Raw genomic sequence first — 22,579 nt, forward strand, 5'->3', positions numbered from 1 at the left:
CAGTTCTAAACTTTCTTCCTTTATAGCACCATCCACTTTCATCTTCAAAGAGAACTCTCCCACTCTCCAGGGGCAATGAGGTGGGATAGTTGGCATCTCAGACTCAAGGCTTGATACAATGGGTAGATGATTTTAATAGGAGTTAGGTATATAGACATCTTTCTGAATCCCACCCCATCACAATGCTCATTGACATGCTTATGGTATGTCTAGACTACATGGCTCCATTGACGGAGCCATGTAAAGTAGTTTACTCGGCATAGTCAAAGAAGTGGGGATATAAATAATCCCTGCTTCATTAAAATAAAAATGGCTGCCACGCTGTGCTGATGATCAGCTGATCCGGCACAGCGCGGCAGTCTAGACGCGGCGCGGTCAACAAGGGAAGCCTTTGTCAACTGCTCCAGCATGCCTCTAGACATACCCTTACTTATTCCAGGACTAAGGTGGCCTTATAGCCTTGAGGATCAGAGCATTACAAAGCTGTCAAATAGCCCTCTTTGACCTGCCACTCTCCCAGTTTGAGATTCTGCGCTGAGCAATGCTCCGCTATGGTGTTTAACTGAGCCTCATATTTAAAAAGCTCTAAAGTTTCAGATTTTTAAAATTGAAATCCAGATCTGACTTGTGCAGTGTGAATTCATCTCTTTTTTAAGAACACAAAAGGTTAGCAAATAAAATATTTGCATATCAAATTCATATATTAAAATTAAAGGCAGCAATCAAGCATCTCCATAGAATCAGAAATATTAGTGATGGAGAAGACCCACAATAGATGAGACCATTTAACCTTGCTCATAGGCAATGCATATTTCATCTCCACAGCATGTTCTATGGTCCGTTGCCCAATCTAGTTTTTAATCTCAAACCATGCTCATTTTAGGAAGATTGTTCCAGTGGATAAATTCTCAAATCTAAGAAATGTTTGCTGATCTTCAGCCTTAAATTTTCCCTTTTTAAATTTGCTTTGTCACTCTGCTGATACTTATAAACAGTTCCTTTCAGTATTTCAATGTCTAAATCTTAATCCTTGCTGGTTATTCACACTTTCCAAACAGTGATAGAGTTCTGACTGTTCGAGTTATAACAGAATCCAAGGTTTTGTTCCCATTAACTGCTTATTGTGATATTAAAGGAGAGCAGATCATTCTGTATTTGTTTCCATTCATCTTGTACATTGCAAAAGGTGGTATCTTTCCATTCAGCGACTTAGGCACAGCATGATTACTAGCAATTTTTGGTTTATAATTATTCAAAATTGCTAGTTATGTTCAAATCAACATTTTCCTTCCTACTCACTTAATATGTCAATTTTCAGTTCTACTCTGCCAATTAATCTTCAGCATTGAAATAATGCCTGTGCTATCATCTGTGAAAGGCCTCTTACCTCATCAAGCATAAGTCAAAGAAAAAAATTAAGAGCCACCCACTGTAAATGGTGTGTGTTGGTCCTAATTATAGCATTTCCACAGAATTAAAGGACCATTGGAGTTCTTTTATTTCAGCATTGCCTTTGTAACATAATAATCATTAAGGTAAGGTGAAGAATTTTATAGCTACTTCCTCTTTACTTGTTGAAGAGAATTATTGAAAATTGATTTGATTATGTGCATCTTGTTTGCTAATTGATCATTAGAGCAACTGTGCTTGGGTCTGGATTCCTGCTTATCCTGGGAGAATAAATAATAAACTGCAAGGAAAATGTGACTCTTTTTTTTTTGACTCAGTATGAAATCTGCTTTACATGTCATGTGTCAACTGAAATAGACAATGCAACATCCAAGGAAAAGTAATGGGTAATTCCAAGTATAGCACTTCCTTAGCTGCAAAAAATAAAACAATAGAAGAGATCTCCTCTACTACAGAGATATATACATTTGAGATGACAAACAGATAAGTCCTATAGATAGGGTGACCATCTGTCCCATTTTTAATAGGACAGTCCCTTAGTACATCCACAAGAGGATTTAAATAATTTTATTTTTTAAAGAGGCAAATTGTGCATAATTTTCCATTGCAGCACTTACCCTGCTGATCACTTGCTTGTCAATGCAGCCACAGGAGCCTGCTGTTTGTACCTGGCAGGTAAATGCAAGCTGGTGATGGTCAGCAGGTGACTGAGGCAGGGTGCAGAGTCAAAAAGACAGAAAGCCAGTAGGAGAAGAGGCATCCCTGTGTGTCATAGAGGTGTAAGGGGGTGAGGGGTGTGTGTACCCCTCCCCATGTGCATTCTAAAGCAGGGTCTCAACAATGGGGGGCTGCCAGCCCTTTCAGGTCATGGGGATGAAGCCCCCATCCCAAGCACCTGCTCCAGGGCATAAATCTCGCTCTCCAGCAGCCCTTCCCACCCTGAATTCCCAGCACTCCCCAGGTTGAAGCCCTGATCCCTGACAGCCCCCATGAGGCTGAAGTTCTGATCTCTGGCACTTGCTGTGGAGCTAAAATCTTAATCTCCTATGCGCCCTTGAATTTCCAGCACCCCCCGTGGACTCAAGCCCTAATCCATGGCATGCCCCTCCACCCATGAGCTGAAGTCCCAATCCTCAGCATGCCCTCTTCCTCCCCCCTCCTGGCTGAAGCCCCAATCTCTGGTGTTCCCTCTTCCTCCTGCCAATGAAGCCAGAAATTGCAGGGCTGAATGACGAAGCCCTGGCAACCCCTGTGGGGATGAAAGTAGGAGTCAAGGGACTGCACCTGAGCTACCTGTTGAACTTGCTTGAATTCAGGCAATTTTGCCAGGTGTTCCATATTCACCATAGAGAAATATGGTCATCCTTCTCATAGGGTATGTCTACACTACCCCGCTAGTTAGAACTAGCGGGGGTAATGTAGTCATCCGCAGTTGCAAATGAAGCCCGGGATTTGCATGAAGCCGGCCGGCGCCATTTTTAAATGCCGGCTAGTTCGAACCCCATGCCGCGTGGCTACACATGGCACGGACTAGCTAGTTCGAATTAGGCTTCTAATCTGAACTAGCTGTACTCGTGGAATGAGGAGTACAGCTAGTTCGGATTAGGAAGCCTAATCCGAACTAGCTACTCCGTGCCGCATGTAGGCGCGCGGCACGGGGTTCGAACTAGCCGGCATTTAAAAATGGCGCCGGCCGGCTTCATGCAAATGAAGCCCGGGAAATTCAAATCCCGGGCTTCATTTGCAATTGTGGATGACTACATTACCCCCGCTAGTTCGAACTAGCGAGGTAGTGTAGACACCCATAGAGAACTAGAGTGAGCAGACTGGAATTTTCCACACAGGCTGGTTGAGATAAGAGTGAGCCAATTAGTTTAAATCAGACCCTTTATTCCTTCATTGATCTAAACCTTTGCAAGGATCAAAATAAGTTTAGTTAAGGATCTGTCTTCATTTCCACATGATTTAAATCAGGCATTTACTTCTTCTCACCATCACCATAATACTCCAGTCAGGCTCCCCACACACTTCTCGTATAAAAAGGCTCATGACATCTGCATATCCTATAATTTCTACCCTTTACAATTAGGAGATCCCAAGTTAGAGTTGAGTACATCCAACAATCAGTGTTGGCATTTGATTGTTCCTTAAACAAATGCTGGTCCCCTGGGGCATGTAACTGACTGTGGGATCTATAGGAATATTTCACAGCAATGAGTCCTAGCCTACAAGATTGCCAGAACTACTGCATAGCTGCCATTGTGGAAGGAGGGGAGAAGACAGTTTCTATCCACCTTAAATAACTTGAAAGGGAAAGGAGGCTATATATATTTAGAGAGAGAGAGTGCAAGCCCCAGAGTTGGACTAGAGCCTTCCCAAAGTTTGGGGGAGCTTAAAGATATTATGGTAGGGTTGTAGTATTTATATAGAGCTGGGGGCTAGCACTGGGAACTTTGGGTTTCCACTGGCAGGGGCGGATATAGGGCAGGGCGAATGGGGCGGCCGCCCCGGGCCCCGCGCTTCAGAAAGCCTGTGCTGTGGCAAAGGGGGGGGGCGCTGTGGAATTATGCTGCCCGGGGCCCCGCAAAACGGTCATCTGTCCCTGTCCACTGGAATTGCCTAAAGGAGGGAAATGGGCTTTTCATCCCCTCTCTGAATTGAAGGAAGCACTTATGACCAAGACAGCAGTGATGGGGGAGCAGGGCCTTGAGGGAAGGGATTTGCATGGAGTAGGAAGAACTGAGCTCTTTGTCAGAGCGGCCCCAAAGGCTAAAAAAAATAAATCCGCAAACTCAATGTAAGCTGCTGACTTTCAGGAGCTTATCCACATGGAACCTCTAAGCCTCCTGATGTTTGTCTATTTCTAACCAGGAGAAATACCTTGATGCTAACTTCCTTTCCATTCTTCCCAAGCTCACAGCCAGAGCGGTCCTCTCAGATCAGCTCCCTAGGTGATCTGCTGCTGCAGGCAAAATGGACAGCCATAAATCACTTAACTTTCATATGGCTCAAGTAAGAAATGTCAGGAACCTCCCTGTAAAAAAAACAGATACTGCAGCTGAACTGAGCTGTATTGAGTTAGTAAATTAAATGCACGTGTGCTTAGAGAGACACGGTGGAGGTGGGTTTTTTTAAGAGTACAAAATACAATTAACAGCCTCCCTCAACCCCATATATGTTCCATAATATTATTGCTTTAAATCTGTAGCACTTCCTCTTATTCCCTTCAGAAAGCAAACAGCTGAGATTTGTGGCAAAATGGGAAAAAAAATTCCTCACATCTATCTGTTCTTTTCTGCCAGATGCAACAAAGTCCCTTTTCAGTAAGGTTCATAGCTGCTGTAGGATTTGAACTATGCCTTGCTATGGGCAAGGCTGTCACATTACAATCCAACCCATGTATGTGACAATACATAAGTTAGTCGTGGAGCCTCCATGGTGATGAATATAGGATTCTGACAACCTGCTACCTTTTCAAACAAAGGACAGGACTATGCAGCACTTCAAAAACTAACAAGGTGATTTATTAATAAATAAATAATAAATAAATAAATAGACAAACCATTAATAAACCACCTTGTTAGTCTTTAAAGTGCTGCATAGTCCTGTCTTTTGTTTCAGCACAACCAGACTAACATGGCTACATCTCTATTACTATGCTACCTTTTCAGGTACTCTTGAGGGGTACTCCAAAAAAGGAGAAGTGTTTGGAATGGACATGAGCAAGACATCTTAAAAGACAACAGTTACAAGAAGATGAGTAACCTTTTTTTCTTCTTCTAGTGCTTGCTCATGTCTATTCCAATTAGGTGAATCCCAAGCTCTAGCCAGGAGGTGAGGCTGGAGTATTGGAATCGCTGACTGCAGCACCACTCTGCCAAATGCTGCATCATCTCTGGCATGCTGATAATGGTATAATGAATGGTAAAAATGTGAATCAAGAACAATGCCACTCCTTGCAGATTTCTTATATTGGGACCTGGGCTGGAAACACAGACAAGGAGCCCTGGATCCTTGTGGAATGTGCTATTAGTGTTGTGGCTGGAATTTTGGCCACATCGAAGCACGTCTGGATGGCGGACGTGATCCATGGTGAAATCCTCTGCTACAAGACTGGAAGTCCTTTCATCTAGTCTGCTGCCATCACAAACAGCTATTTTGATTAACCGAACTGAGTGCATTCAATGTAAAAGACAACTGCTCATTAAACATCCAATGAGTGAAGCCTCTGTTCTTCGCTACCTGTGTAAGGCTTAAGGTAAAAGACAGAAAAATATCCTTGTTGGAGTGGAATTGGGACACAACCTTTGGAAGAAAAGCCAGATGAGGCCTAAGCTGCACTTTGTCCTTAAAGAAAACTGTATAGGAACAGGCAGAGATGAGGGCTTTCAACTCTGACACCTTCCCTGCCAAAGTAATGGTGACCATGAAGGCCACCTTCCAAGACAAGTAGAAGAGTAAGCAAGTCACCAGTACTTTGAATGTGGGCCCTGTTAGTCTGAGAGGGATCAGGTTGAGCTCCCACACTGGAATCTGTTGTCTAATCTGGAGGTACAGACTTTCCAAACCCTTCATGAAAAGGCCCACCAGAAGATTGGTGAAGACAAAACAGACAGCTTATCCTGGGTGGAAGGCAGAGATAATTGCCAAATGCACCTTGATGGATGATGCTGCCAGCCATTGCTGTTTAAAGTGCTGTGGGTATTTCAGAGTGCCTGTATCAGAAGTGTATGGTTATAATCAGGGCTCGACAAACTGCTGTTTCTACTCACCTGTGGTGAGTAGATTTCAGTCAGTCGCTCCGTGCGCCCCATTCACTGGCGCATGCGCAGTGCGGGGCTGGCAAGTAGCTCTCGCCACAGTTTGTCAAGCCCTGGTTATAATTGCACCAGATTAGGAAGCTTTTCCACTTGGCCAGGTAGGTGGCCTGGTGGAGATTTTCCTGATACCTCCCTAACTGGCTCAGAGCACATGAACTTCATGGGATTAGCCATGAAGTTTCCAAACTGTGAGATGAAGAGACTGGAGGTTGGGGTGTTGAAGGCGACTATGGTCTTAGGAGATCAGCTTCAGGACCAGAGACAATGTACCTGAGGCATCCACTGACAGACCCAGGAGTGTGATTTACTAGTGTTGGCAAGGCCACGCAAGTGCCACCAGTACAACTGCCACCTTGTTTCTGTGGCTGTTGAGCAGGACCTCGTGCATGAGAGGGAATGGTGGGAACAGGTACAACAGATATTTTGTCCAAGTGAGAGAGCTGCAAGCAAATCCGGACTGTGATTCCAGAAGGAGTAGAATCACTTTCTGTTGCCTTATGTGGCAAAAAGGTTAATTTGGGGAACTCCCCATCTCTGGATAGTACAGTTTATCATATCTAGGCAGATGAAACACCTGTAGTTATGGAAGGATCTGCTGACGTAGTCCACCAGCTCATTCTAGGAACATGGGAGGTAAGATGCTCCTAGGTGAATAGAGTGAGCTATGTAGAACTCCCGCACTACAAGGGCTTCCCAACATAGGGGAGAAAAATGGGCTCTGCCCTGCTTGTTTATATAATATAGAAGTTGTGATTCCCATCATGACTCCCAAGCATTTCTCTTGCACATGGGCTTGGAAGGTTTGGCATGCTTGTCAGACTTGTCCTCAACTCCTTGATGTGGAATGGGAACATCCTGAGACCAGAGGCCCTGCATTTTCAGGACTCCCAGGTGTATGATCCATCTGGAACTGATGCATCCATTACCAGAGACAGACAAAGCTGGGATCTATTGAAGGGGATTTCCTCACACATCTTCTGCCTGTTGAGCCTCCAGTTGAGGAACTTGAGAACCTGAATCAGAAGGGTGAGCACTATGTCCAGGTTTCCACACACCAGATGATGGGCTGACACTAACAAAGGTTGGAGAAGTACCAGGTATGTGCATGCCACCATGTGGCTGACTAACTTCATACAGCCCCTTGCTGTAATAGTAAAGTATCATCTGAGGCCTTGTATGATTTGTCATTGCTTGAAAATAAGAGTCTGGCAGAAACATCCTGGTCCATCTTGAGTTCACACTGACCTGATAAACTCTATTCTTTCTGTTGGTGACAAGGTGTATTTGTTCTTTTTGAAGGGGATACCTAATCTTTCAAAGATAGACCTCATGAAACAAATATGTCTCTCCCCTTGATCCCTGGAAAGTCTCCTGAGCAGATAGCCATTGAGATGTGGCTTCATCTGCTTCTGGCAGAGGAAAGTGGCCATGACCAACATGCACTTGGTAAACACTCATGGGGCTATTGACAGACCAAAGGGGAGGAAAGTGAATTGGTAATGGTTGTAGTTGACCAAAAAACCCTGAAGAATCATCCATGGACAGGAAGTATTAAGATGTGGAAATACATGTCCTTGAGAATGAGGGTGGTGTACCAGGCTCCTGGACCCATCGAGGGGAAAATCAGAGAGACTGTGATAGGTTCAGTCACTGAACCTATGTCTACAGTGCCACCCTAGTTCGAACTAGGATGGCTAATGTAGGCATTTGAACTTGCAAATGAAGCCCGGGATTTAAATATCCCGGGCGGGCGCCATTTTTAAATGCCTGTAGTTCGAACTACCTACCCGCGGCTACACGCAGCACGGACTAGGTAGTTTGAATTAAAGCTCCTAATTCGAACTACCATTAAACCTCCTTGCAGGAGGAATAACGGTAGTTCGAATTAGGAGCTTTAATTCAAACTACCTAATCCGTGCCGCGTGTAGCCGCGGGCAGGTAGTTCAAACGACAACATTTAAAAATGGAGCCCACCCTGGAACATGCAAATGAAGCCCGGGATATTTAAATCCCTGGCTTCATTTGCAAGTTTGAATGCCTACAATTGCCACCCTAGTTTGAACTAGGGTGACAGTGTAGACATATCCTGAGATCCCCATGGACTGTCACTTGATGTTCTGAAGTACCACTGAGCCCACCTCAGGTAGCAGATTTAAAACAAACAAAAGGAAGTTTTTCTTCATATAATGCACAGTTAGCTTGTGGAACTCTTGCCAGAGGAGATTGTAGAGACCAGGACTTTAGCAGGGCTCTAGAAAGATCTCGATAAATTTATGGAGAGTAGGTCCATCCATGGCTATTAGCCAAGATGGGTAGGAATGGTGCCCCTTTCCTCTTTCAGAGGTTGGGAATGGGTGACAAGAGAGGGATTATTTGATGATTCCCTGTTCTGTTTACTCCCTCAGGAGCATCTGGCATTGGCCACTGCAGAAAGGCAGGATACTGGGCTAGATGGACCTTTGGTCTGACCCAGTATGGCCATTCTTATGTTATTGTCTTATGTTCACCTTCCTGCCCTTTTGGGCACCCCTCAACTCTGTCCTGCTAAGCCAAGCCCTCAGACCTCCTCCACCAGTGATACAAAAATAGAGTCACAGCCTTTTGCAGTGTGAGATCAGTTCAGCTCTGGCAAGGCTCAGGCAAAAGGACTTGTCTCAGCACCCAAATGAACACCTCAATTGGGCCCAAACCCCAAATAAATCCATCTTACTCTGTATACATTTTTATATAACATCAAGAGCTGGACCATGTTCTAAATCACAAATTATGTTTTCTCAGAACCCCAAAATGTGTGATGGCCCCTGTCTGGTAGGGCACATGTCCTTCTGAGGCCACAGACCATAAACCCCTTGAGAATGTTCCCTGGGTCTGGCGGTAGGCAAATGGAGTCCAAAATGACCCTTGCATGGGTCTCTGCAATTGCACCTGCCATGGCACCGTGCTGGTGTTTTGCCTGTGCCTGCACTGCTTTTATCAATGCTGACTACAACTCAAATAAAAGGACTTTGATGATTGAGATCTGTAGCACAATATCCACAGTGGTGCTGAGTGGTACAGTGTCAGAAAGTGGTATGATGCAGTCAGTGCCATAAATCAGTGCAGTGCCAGTGAATGGCACCATAGTGCCAAAGAGGAGAAAGTGTTGGGAGGCCAGTGCAAGGGAACCTCATTATTGGGTCAGGGCCAGGGAGCCATTCTATGATGACACAATTGGGGAGCGGTGGTGCAGTGGTACACTATTGGGGAGTTACGGAAAGCAACGTCTTAGGCATAGTGAGCACCTCACCATAGCAGGTTTGTCTCTGGACAGTTCCACTTGCTATGTCAGTGGAAGCCTATTGTGGCATTCAAGTCGCTGGTGGCCTCAAAAGCATCTGGTGCAGAAGGGAATTCTAGCTCCTGCACCTGGCACTCCTGATTAGGAGAGTCAACTAGCATCAGACTTGATGTCCCACTTCACATAGTCAAAGTTGAGCTGTTAGCTCTCATATAGTTGGCAGTGGGTGCACCTGTGTTGGGAGGCTCTCTGGCCACACTGTCCAGCCCAGTCACTTTTGGAGCAGGTGAGCAACCCTCGTCCACTTTCCTGTGCCGCTTACATGGTACTGAGGAATTGGAATGGTGCCAGACTGTCTCCACAGGCTTCAAGACCAGAGAGTACCAGTACAGTACTTCCTCAGCAAAATCTCACATACAAAGGCCACAGCACTCCACAATGGAAGGCACTTGATGTTGAATCCTGCTGAGTTGGGGTCAGTTGGGGACAAAGAACTGCATCTATCACAATCTGCTTCAGCCTGAAGTTTCACTCCTTTTTCATCCTCAGGTAGAACCCTTTACAGATTTTGCACCACTCTGTTTGGTGCACCTTCCCTAGACACTTAAGAAAAGAGTCATGGGGTAAACTGTTGGCATAAGCTTGTGGCAGGATTCACAGGGCTTAAACACTTGAAAGGCATGCCCTGAAACCCCATGGGGGAAGAATGGAATTGGAGTGGGGAGAAAACACTACTCCTACTGAAACTAATTCTATCAACTACAACTGCCAACTATAATGGTAAAACTAAGAAACTATGAACTAAGTAGACTAGAGGAAGCACCGGAGAAGAAAGTGGCAATTTCAGCGATTATCACTGGGGTAAGAAGGAATTGAAGAGGCAACAGGTCAGCAGGGGCATATATTTACTGACATGGAGATGCCACTCCTTGGAATGCACAGCTGACCTAATAGGTGCTGCTAAGGAGAAACTTTCCAACCTCTGCATGTAGCACATGTACACCTAATTTGAATCAACATGAGCAAGCACTTGAAGGAGAAGGTGGCATGCCAGCCAACAACTGCTTATGCCTTTAGAAAAAATATGATCATCCTACTTACATATCTAATGATGGATATATTAGAAATATAGTAGAGAGGGATATCTTAATTATCATATTTTAATCTCCCCCGTCTCAAATATACTAGAAGTCTGTGTTTCCAAGTCCCCTCATCTCGCATAAAAGCATTTCTAAGACTCACAGCTGCTGACTTGCAAACTTGGGTAGCAAAAATAAAAACCAGTTACAGAATTTAACCAAGAGTAGTAGTATGATTCCATTAACTAAATGTGACTCCAGAAGGGGCTCCATTACTCATGGTTACTGTACTGCTGAAGGACAGGAAGAATTATGAATGAATTTGTTTGTGTCTCTAATCCCCTAATTTACAATCTTTTGTCTTTGCAAGAATAATTGCAATCCTAGAAGTAGTTCTCCCAAAGTGCATTACTCACCAGAGCAAAATCCACCCAGAATTTCAGCTAATGACAAACTGTTCCTCAAAATTAAGAACATTGAGTTAATAGATTCCATAGTTATTTGTCTCAGATTATTGATTAATTTTACATTTGGTTTTACTTCCCTTGGTGAAATTAATCTCATTCCACAAATTCGTTGGCTTACACCTTGTCACTTTGATGTAATGAAATCAGCTATTAGATTCTGCATACTCAGTTCTGGTATTGATTTATTGATGGCTCTATTGGTTACTCTTGTTCCAGAGAGACACAGGGCACAGCACATGAAAGCAGTGACACCTGCAGGGAAGTAGAGGCTCTACAGAGCATTTACTTTTGCAAAATACAAATGTTTCTTTTTTACTGTTATTTTTTTAAATAAATATCGGTTTAACTTCACATGCTTCCAAAATTGCTAGGGACCAAGATTTGTGGCTAGCATCTAACCTGTAAACTATTTCAAGGCATGTGCCCTAGAGCAAGGTCATCAACATTTTCTTTCATCCTGATCCATGAGGACCTCTTAGTTATTTTCACATTGAAGTTTTGGTTTTGAAATATTTTTGACTCCGATAGAGAGTGTGCCTTCTGCCAGCGTCATCAGCGAGCAAACAGGATGAGAAATGGAAAACGTTAATAAAACCAGTGTATGCAGCTGTGTGAAGTGTTTGGTGCAGTAGCCAGGAGTGGCTCCAGCTGCTGCAGAATTGAGAAAACAGGAAACAGGCCAGGGGGAGAATACAAAAGGATGTAATTCTAGGATGTATTTAACACCAAGCAAGGGACAGAAAAGCTTCATGAATAGCAGGGGGTCTCAGGCTGCAAAGTACAGTTCCAGATCCAAAAGTTCTTCCAATTTGGGGAATGTTTGGCTATAATCAATAGTTGATTCTAATATTATGCACGACCAGCTGGTGAACAGTAACCACAAGACATAGGCCCAGTCACTATAGGGAGATGGACAACAATTGTACTTAAAGTGACTCAGTCCATCATGCATTATCCCCATCTGAACATGGTACAAATGGTGGATTGCATCCTATATATGACTGAACTGGATTTATCCTAAACGTTTAAAAAAAACTGGATTTGTACTGGAAAAAATGGACTAGTTACGATGTAAAGTCCAGATTCTGTCATCTTTACCTTACCTTACCCAGGTAGTAGTCGATTGGATCAGATTCACCAAAATTACAACCGAGAGTAGTTGTTCTTTTCAAATAATTGGGTGGATTTGTTTACAAAATAATCAAGTGCTTTTCTTCCTCTCCTGTTGTCTCTGCCCCAGAAAAGCAACTATTGATCATGAACATACTGGAATCACTCCCTTTCCTCACAATGTGGGCACATGCATGCACATACATGTACACTGGGAATTCACATATTCACATTTGTATCCAATAGCACAAAACAGTTTTAGCATAACCCCCATTTAGCTAGAGGTACAGCGTGGGCATACACTATTTGTTCAAGAGGATAACATTTGCAGACCAAAAGAAATGGAACTAAGTGAATCAAGGAAAGCTGTTAAATGCTAGCTTCAAACACTGAGGCAAATTCAGTCACTCCAGTGACTTCAGAATAGTTTTATCAGTGAAGTAACATGATTTAACAGTGATGTAAGTGAGATCAGAATATGTTGCAGAGAATTTGAGGGGAATTTTCTTTACGAGGAACATATAAAGTAGTGGGTTGAGAGGACTCCTAAAAAGGAAGCAAAAGAAGTTGCAATGGGGGCAAACTATTCTGGAAAGAACTAGACAGGTGATTGGAGGGTGACCATATTTTAAGATTTGAGGAACCTGCTTGGTGGCACATTTTTCACTTAAGAGATGTACACTACAAAATTCTACACAGTCAAAACTTGTTATTAATCATGGGGACAAGCTATCTCTAATGTCACTGCCTCAATCACAATAGGATTACAGCAGGGTGAAACAGGTACATGGACTAACTGAACCATGTACAGGATCCCAGAGAAAGAAAAGGAGAAAGGAAGGTAATATACGGGATGCTCACTCACCACAATTGTGCTATGACACAAGAGAATGGTCAGAGCCCTTCAGCTTCCTAGTAGTCAAGGAACAATAAGTATTCAAACTGCTCTTCCTCAGCATTGGTTTTCATACAATTATTTGTATTCCTTTTTTGTAATAGCAATTAAAGGATCCCCATTCTCCATGCGGGCATATATGTCTGTATAATTAAAACCCGTGTCTGTCAAAAAGGATCATCCAGTCTGTCTGAATAAGCCAGCTGAGGATGCCTAATTCTGTTCCTAGCTATACCTTTCACAGAGTGTATGAACTTGGAAATGTCATATCATCACTGCTGCTCAGTTTACCTGCATGAGAGTGTAATTTCCAGGGTGTTGTGGGGCTAACAAATACCCATGTTTTTAAAGCTCCCCAAATGGCCTCATGCTGTTTCATAATAGCCATTTTGCACATGTTTAAAAATCTGATCTCTTTAATCAAAACAAACACAATAATATAGTATCACACTGAGGCTAGCCCAGGGAGAGTCTCAGTTCCTTTGTTTTCAGGATAATTAATTAAAGCATTGTTACAAATGAGCTTATCTTCTCGACACATACAGATTTGCAGAATACATTTTGCTACATTTGGAAAATAAAGAATGTAATTTATTGATTTTTATTTTATATTATATTGAAGTTGGCAGCAAAGCAGTTGTATCTCAGCGGGACCCTGTTAGTGCCTGCAGCACCATAGACTATTGTAGAAAATCAGTCTGAGGATTGTCAATTAGCTGTGCATCTTGTGTGGGTGTCCATTCAACCGAAATGGGAGAAGACCACACACAAGCCCACACAAATTGGCTAACTTAAATCAGATGTCAAACATGATATACAGTTAATGAGGGCTGCAGGCACCCAAACAAAGATGCTTCACGGACCCAATGATTTCACCAAATGGTTTGAATTAAAAGAAAAGAAGGGGGGGGGGGGAGAAGTTGCCATCATAATTTTTTTGTTTTGTTTTGCTTTTATATCAAGAGTCCAGGGTCACTCCGAGTCTGGGATATTCATTATATTCCTTCCCTTGGGTATTTCTGAAAAGGGCACAGAATGTCAGCAATCATCCCCTTTATGTCTCAGTGGCAAGTTTATGACTGAAGGATTACCTCACTAATATGTGTTTAAATGAGGATCTGGCAACGTTAGTGGTATTTAAAAGAGCTCTGGCATTTGAAACAGTCGACAACAAGCAATCATGCTAGTAAACAGGAACCTTATTGATGTCAGGAGGGTTTTGAGAGTGAAGGCTTTAATGACAGCTTTGGTTTGACACTTATTTTTAATCTCCTGGAAGGCTGTTTTGCGCTGAATGTGGAACAGAACCGCTCATAAAGCTGAAAGTGATGAAAAAATTAAAGGACTGCTGAAACAAATTAAAAATAGCTCAGCCCTTTGTTATTAATATTATCTATGATTAGTGAGGACTAATGGCTTTTAAAAAAATTAACCTCCTTTATACCATATGAGGTGTTTACTCTTTTAATTTATTCCTGGAGAAAGCACATCTACACAGCAATTAAAAATCTTGCAAGTGAGGAAGTATTATCTTTTAGAGATGCTCAGGATTTATGTTAAGTTTTATTTTCTTCTGTATTCTTAATAAGAAATTTAACTAGAACACAGACATTTCCTAGTTGTTTCTCAGACCTGAAGAATAGCTGAATGTAAACTCAAAACTTATATTTCATTGGTCTCTCTATTGGTGAGAAAGACATTAACATTAGCAACTTCCCTATATTCTCTTTCCCTCTGGTGGTACTGCGCCACTTGTTCTTCATAGTGATATTATGATATGCTTATGATTGACATAGTTATGATGTATTTTATGCAAGATAGGTTATGTGAGATATAATTGAAAAGGTTAGGATTTGCTTAATATCATTATTCTATTTGCATGCATATGTAATTTTTGTATCTGAAGTTAGGAATAGTGACTATGTATCTATAGTTCAAATGTGTTTACACCTGGGGAATGCCCACTAGACAAGATGCTTTCAGCCTAGGGGAAAGGCCATTAGAGAGAATAGTAGGTCTTAGGAAATGTGTATCTCCCATTGAGGAGCCTTTCTGAGGATACTACTGACAATCGCCAAGGAATGGCTATGGTAACACTACAGGAACATGTGACCAGGTCACCTGGTGCTGTACATTATCTTGGGATGTCAATATTTTCCCATTGACTGACATGGAAACTGAGCTTTGAAACAAAGGGTTACTGCCCTATGCAAAAATTATATCAGGCAGGGAAGTGCCATATGAGTTCTTCACTGACTGCCCACTCAAGAAGACTCCTAAAACACACGAGAAACAAAAACTGAACTGGGGGAAGTGCTAGACACAAGTTAGAGATTTTTAGTTTGAGAATGGAATACCTGGAGATCCCAACCAATAACCCACTGCAGTTGCCCCTTAAGAATGTACAACCTCCTTGCATCATCACTTAGGGTGAGAATCTGTTATACTAAATATATTGGCTATTAATATTAAGCTTAGTTTGGGTTGGTTGGTTGGTCGGTTTGTTTGTTTGTTTGCTAGGTAATCTGCCTTGATCTGCTTGCTATCCCCTATAATCACTTAGAATCTATTTTTGGTAGTTAATAAACTTCTTTTTTACTTTACCGTGTGGGAATCATGACTCAGAAGGAGAAAGCCGTTGCACATTACTCTCCATATCGAGGAAGGGATACATTTTAGTAACTTGCACTTCACAACTCCCTGTGTGGTGCAACATAGTATGTTTTGGGGTTTATACTCAAGAGGAGATGGTACCTTAGGAACTGACCCTAACTGAAGCCTTCCCATGTAGGGGATGGTCAAAGAGCCTGCATGTAACTGCAGCTGGGTGTGTCCCTTCCTGTATGTATGCTGGTGAAAGTGCAAGTTGCAGAGGATTTGGCAGCCTGTCATAGGAACATAGTGTAGAAGGGAGCCCAAAATAGTGGGTGGGGGTAGGCACAGTGTACTTCATTGTTAGGTGGCACCATGGAGAGACTCTGTCACATCTACTAAGAATACCCTAGTTCAATCCCTGTTCATCACCCCAGCTAATATAATTTCTACCTTTGGCAACCTCAGCTCTCACTTTGCCAAATGTGAAGCAGAGTTAGTGCACCGTGTCTCCAAGGAGTACCTTCTCTAGAGCTGGTTGGGAATTGCTTGTTTGGAAAATACTGTTATCTCAAAAACAACTTTTTAATAAAAAAATCAATAAAAATATCAGGTCCAGGAGTCAGACATCAAACTTCAGAGGGCACTCACTAGAGATGTTGGATATACAGGTTTGAGTCTCTGCTCCACCTGATCCCTTGCTCTTACTATAATGTGATAGTGAGGACACTCACCTGAGAGATCCAAGTTTGTATCAGGCTGTGTCTACACTGGGCCACTTATTCCGGAAAATCAGCCGCTTTTACATTGGCGTCTACATTGGCCACAGATGCTTTTCCGGAAAAAGGGCTTTTCCGGAAAAGCAGCCTGCCAATGTAGATGCTCCTTTTCCAGAAAAACTTAAAACAGAATAGTATTCCGTTTTAAGCAGTTCCGGAAATTCATGCCAGTGTAGACACAGCCTCAGTGTCTATGTAATGTAATGTACCAGTCACACATTGGTCTTCAAAGGGATATTGAGAGCCTGTGGGCATAATCAGCCTCACCCTGTTATAACAGCAGTGGGTGTCATTCCTGGAGAGAGGACTTTACGGAAAAGCCCAGATCAGTGGAAGCTGACTGGTGGAGTAATCAGACCTTCTGAGTTAACTGTGGGAAGGGAGTAATGGCTGGTGTCAGAGACTTCCTTGTAGCTACCCAAGAGGAGGAATCAGCCGGGCTAGCACATAGCCAGAGATAAATTGTCAGACACTCCTTGGGGCAGAATCTTTTGTTTTGTAACTATTTTGACTCCCCTTTGCTTTGGCAGCGGAAATGACTGAGAAAGGTCATGACAGGAAGCAGCATAGGGATACACTAGGGGTCTGAACAGACCTCATCTGCTTCATCTGTGCTGGAACTCAGAGTAGAGGGCAGGCCCAGGAGCCCCTGCTAGCCCATTTAGAGTGAAGATGTGAAGATCTTCAAGCCAACAGCTGAGAAGCCCCAAAGTCTACAATTAGGATGAACCTCCTACCTGAGGCTGCCAGACAAATCAGGGGTACATTGGACTCAGGTTTCCTAAGAAGGGGCAGAAGTAAAAATAACTCAGATGGAGAGCTGAGCCGCAAGAAAAATAAAAAAATGAATGGCATCAGCAAGCAATGGATAAAAAGAGAACTGGTTATGCTACATTCAGCCACCAGGAGGTGCACCAATCAGAGAGTCTCATGTTTACACTCTCGCTGTCCCAGTAATTTATACAAATCAGAACAGCGCCAAAAGGAGAGATCAACCCTATAGCCTGATGTTTCATGTGCTCATATGGGAGACATAAGTTCAAGACCTTGTTGTCTCAGAATCAGAGCAAAGACCTGCACCTAAGTCTCTGATTTCATAGATGATTACTCTGGACTATTTGTGAGTTGATCATTTCCTGCCCTCCCACACCAAATTTTTGAAAGGACTAGTTTTTAACTCTTCTGCAAAATGAAAACCTAATTCTTGTTTTCCAATCAACCCCGGATGTTCTGACCTTTCTCCTTGAAGACAATTCCTAAGGCTACTTCCTCAGCAGTGTACACAGAGATGCATGCTACTCTTTTTCAGAGGTGCAGCAGAGATCAGAACTAAAACTATATCTGAGGAGTCTTAACTTATCCCAGTTAAGATCCTGCAAACTGGAGAGAAACTAGTTGGTGTCCTTACTTCATCTCAAATTGCTGTCCAAAGCAGAATTTTGTGCAAATATAAACCAGAATTGAAATTCCACTTATAGCTCCTTAAACATAACTGCTAGATAAACAAGTAACATAACCATACCCAATTAAAAAACAGGTTTTATTACCTAGCTCTCCCTAGTGAGTTGCAGCAAAATTGGACACACACAAAATATTCCACTCTGGGGAGTAAGAATTTTGGATCTAAAGGTTATGTCTACACTGCAACACTATTTTGAAATAACTAGTGCTATTTTGAAATAACTTAGTCCACATCTACACAGCAGACAGTTATTTTGAAATAGTGTCAAAATACTTTCAAGTAGGAATAAGGGATCTTCCAGAAAAGGGCTTATTTTCCGCAAGATCCCGTCTAGACTGGCGCTTTTCTCCGGCAAAACCCCGAGCCGGAAAAAAGCGGCAGCCATGTTCATGCAAATGCCGCGGGGAATATTTAAATCCACCGTGGAATTTGCAATTCCGAAGTGTCTCATTAGCATCCCTTTTGTGGAAGAGGGTGCCAGTGTAGACACAGCCTCATTGTATGAGGAAAAAGGGAAGTTGGAGGAAGAAAGCTCTATTTCAAAATAAGCTATTTAGAAATAAGATAAGCAATTGTCGTAGCTCAATTTGTGTAGCTTATTTTGAGTTAAGCCCTGCAGTGTAGATGCACTCTAAGTCTCTGAATTGAGCTCTCAAAGCTTTTGAATAAATTAATATCATCAGAAAGCTTGTAGAAGACTTCAACATTGCAAAAGCTAGACCCCGGAGATTGCTTGGAGCAAGAAATTACCAAGGAACCTGTACAGTATGTTAGTATTTAAATGTCAATTAGTTTTCATTTGACATACTTGACAATAGCTCATAAAAAGTGCAATCTTGACAGCACAGGAGGTGAGCCATCTATTTTTGATTCACAAGTAGATATGCCGTTCAAGCATTGATTTGGCTGTTTGGATTTGCTGCCAAATAAGATCTCAGAGGTTGGCAATTGCTTCTTAAAAGGTCTTATTCTTTAAGGAGATCTAATATAGCCAAAGGGTTCCACTTTTTTCTTATGCCATTTCACATGATGCAGGGGAGAAAAAGAAATCCTGAGTTGCTGCTGAATGCTGCCTTCTGAATCCATCTTTTGGATGAAGAGTTTGATTTTCAAAATATGTATTTGTTCTTAGCTATTTGGTGTCTCCATGCCCTATTTAGCCTGGTTAGAGGGTGGGTGTGACACACGACAGAGCATGGTATTTTTACATTTGATTTACAGAACATTTTTGATGGCCATTTTACCACAGTGAGCTCTTCCCAGTAATACATCTTAAACAGCACCCTCTCCTGAAAGGATTTCACAGCATTTTGTCAGTATTAGTCAAAGTCTTGCAAAAGTCATGTGATATATGCCAGTGTTACTAATCCTCATATAAAGACTATCACGTCAGGTCTATACTATAGAAGCTCGGCTTAAGGTAAGCAATTTCAGTGATGTAAAAAGCATAGCTCGAGTTGACGTATCTTAAGTCGAGCTTTGGTGCAATTTTCACAGTGGGAAGTCAATGCGAGAAATGCTCTCATTGATTTCCCTTACTCCTCACCAGGTGTAAGAGTACTGGTGCCTACTGGGGTATCCTTAGAATTTGATTTAGAAGGTCATTACTAGTCCCACTAAATCAAACTCCGGAAGATCGACCACCACTCTTCCCACAAGTGGACATATGGCCTGAGATGAAGTGAGGTATTCAAGTCACATGGTCTCTGTGTGTCAGAGCTAGGAATTAAACTCAGATCTCTGCTGTGGGCTACAACCACTAAACCATACTTCTACTCTTAAAATCGGTCCATATTTTTTCTCCCAAAATTCACATAATGGCAGCTCTATCTGCTGCTCCCAACTTGCAGGTAATTTTCTGTTACAAATGTCCTTTCCACCTTTTTCTCTTTGGCTATGTCTAGACTGCAAGCCTCTTTCAAAAGAGGCTCTTTCGAAAGCATCTTTCGAAAGAGCGCGTCTAGACTGCACGGAGAAATTTCGAAAAAGTGGCTTGCTTTTTCGAAAGAAAGCATCCAGTGAGTCTGGATGCTCTCTTTCGAAGAAGTCCTATTTACATTGAAGAACGCCTTCTTTCGAAAGAGGAACTTTTGAAAGAAGGCGTTCTTCCTCGTAAATTGAGGTTTACCGCCATGGAAAGAAAAGCCGCGTTCTTTCGAATTAATTTCGAAAGAACGCGGCTTGAGTCTGGACGCAGGGGAAGTTTTTTCGGGAAAAGGCTACTTTTCCCGAAAAAACCCCTGAGTCTGGACACAGCCCTTAATGTGACACCACCCATAATATTCTGTTTAGTGCCAGAAGGAGAATCGGTGCCTTTACTTCTTTCCTTTTTTTAGAACAAAAAACAAAACCCACTCTCTCATAAAAGCATCCAGTACTAACAACTACTCAAAAGCAGTAATAGTATTGCACATTAAATAAGTGGTACATTCTTTACTTTTTCTTGCAAATTAAAAAAACAGAATCAAAATGTCTCTATTTAAGTGTCACATAATTGTTTCATGGTAGACTGAAATCTACAAATTATTGCTGAAGAGGATGAAATTACAGTGTTAAGAAACAAGAATACAATAATTGTCTTAAAATAACTAACAGGAGCATTTAACTAGCTTTTTCTAGATTTTAAATGCTTAATTATAATTATGCTTAATTGCATAATTATAATTAAGATTGATAGATTTTGGATTGCTTTTTAATGGTGCACATAAGAATGTCAGGGGTTTCTTACCTACAATAATTCTTGGTCTCCAAATATATTGCTGCTACAGAGCTGCAAACAGATTCTCAGAACCTTTTTGAATGGTATGTGGTTTACTTGAGGTCTGTGTTATTTAGACTGGGGAGAAATATCCCATTCACTAGTGGTTCTTTAAGTCCCTTTTACCTCTAGAAGGTCCACATGACCATTCTTCCTCCCCTCTATTTTGGAGTCAGTAAGGGTATGTCTAAACTACATCCCTCTGTCGAAAGAGGGATGTAAATTAGGCAAATCAAAAATGCAAATGAAGCAGGATTTAAATATCCCACACTTCATTTGCATAATCATGTCACAGCGCTTTTTCAAAAAAGGGTATTTTGAAAGTTAAAGTGCCATCTAGATGCAGTTCTTTTGAAAAAAAATACTCTTTTTCGAAAGATCCTGTACTCCTAAAAAAATGCATAAAAAATGAGGAGTATGGGATTTTTTGAAAAAGGGGTTTTTTCTGAAAGAACCGTATCTAGATGGTGCTTTCACTTTTTAAATACCCTTTTTCGAAAAAGCTCTGTGACATGATTATGCAAATGAAATGCGGGATATTTAAATCCCGCTTCAATTGCACTTTTGATTTCCCTAATTTACATCCCTCTGTTGAAAGAGGGATGTAAATGTTTAGACATACCTTGTGTCTCTGTGAAGAAAGAGAATTTTTCCTCCTGAACTAAGTTTCCCCTGAGCCCTATTGTTGGAAACCAGCTAGCAATAATCTCAAGTATATGGGTTAGCCAAACAGTACTTGGAACTCTAGCCTTCCAAAACCAACATATCCTGTTGATGAAACACTGAGCTATTAGTGACTCATGAAAGTTAGACCCAAACTCTACACAGCAGATTTAAGATTTCAGATGACTGCACACTGCAAGATTCAGACTCTCTCACTGAGTGATCTCTTACAGTTTCTGGCAAAGGAACATCAACAAGTTTATAACATTACAGTATGATTAGTCTTATTCACTAAGGACTTAATCCTGTTCTGAATCAAGCTAATAGGAAAAGTAGTACTGACAATGAATGTGGCAGGATAGAGGTCTATGACAACCTTTCTATTAAGAAGGCTTCAGCCATAATTTTTTTTCTACCATTTACAAATAATACGTTCAACTTTCTAAATAGTTTAGTTCTGTTAAATGACTCTTTGCCAATGTTCCCTCTATATTTCCCCATGCATGTGCACAATGAAGTGATATGAGACTGGGTTGGGGCAGAAGGGTTTAGACAGGGGCTATGTCTAGACTGCAGGCTTCTTTTGGAAAAGCTTTCCTGGAAGAGAACTTCTGAAAAAACTTATGTCAAAAGAGAGTGCCTTCACAGCAAAAGCGCATCAAAAAAGCAATCTGCTTTTTCGAAAGATAGCTTCCATTCAGTGTGGACACTATCTCGCATTTAAGCTGTGATTACTATGGACAGAGTGGCCACTATGGCACTTGTGCTTTTTCCTCTTTCCTCTTCTTCCAAAAAACTCTCTCCTCCCTGTCCTCACATGCCATTTTTCGAAAGAGCTCTTTCAGAAAAGATGTTCTTCCTTATAGAATGAGGTTTACCAATATTGGAAAAACCCCTGCATTCTTTTGATTTTTGTGTATACTGCTCCTTCTTGCGCAAAAGCCCCTTGCGCAAAAATGACGGCTCATTAAGTATTCAAATGAGGCGTGGCAATATTCATCACTGCACCTCATTTTCTTGCCCACGAGAGCACAATGTAGACGTAGCCAGGGTGTGTGAGTTAACTTGAAGATTCCAGTGACACATTGCACTGAAGTGTTCAGTTTGGGTACGTCTAGACTACAGGCTTTTGTCGACAGAGGCTTTGTCAACAGTATCTGTCGACAAAGCCTCTGTCAACAAAGATTGTCTAGACTACATCCAGGTCTGTCAACAAAGCAAGCTGCTTTGTCGACGTGAGAGTGTAGACGCAAAGGACAGTGAAGAT

Source organism: Pelodiscus sinensis, chromosome 4 (genome assembly GCF_049634645.1).
Source record: "Pelodiscus sinensis isolate JC-2024 chromosome 4, ASM4963464v1, whole genome shotgun sequence".
NCBI lineage: Eukaryota > Metazoa > Chordata > Testudines > Trionychidae > Pelodiscus > Pelodiscus sinensis.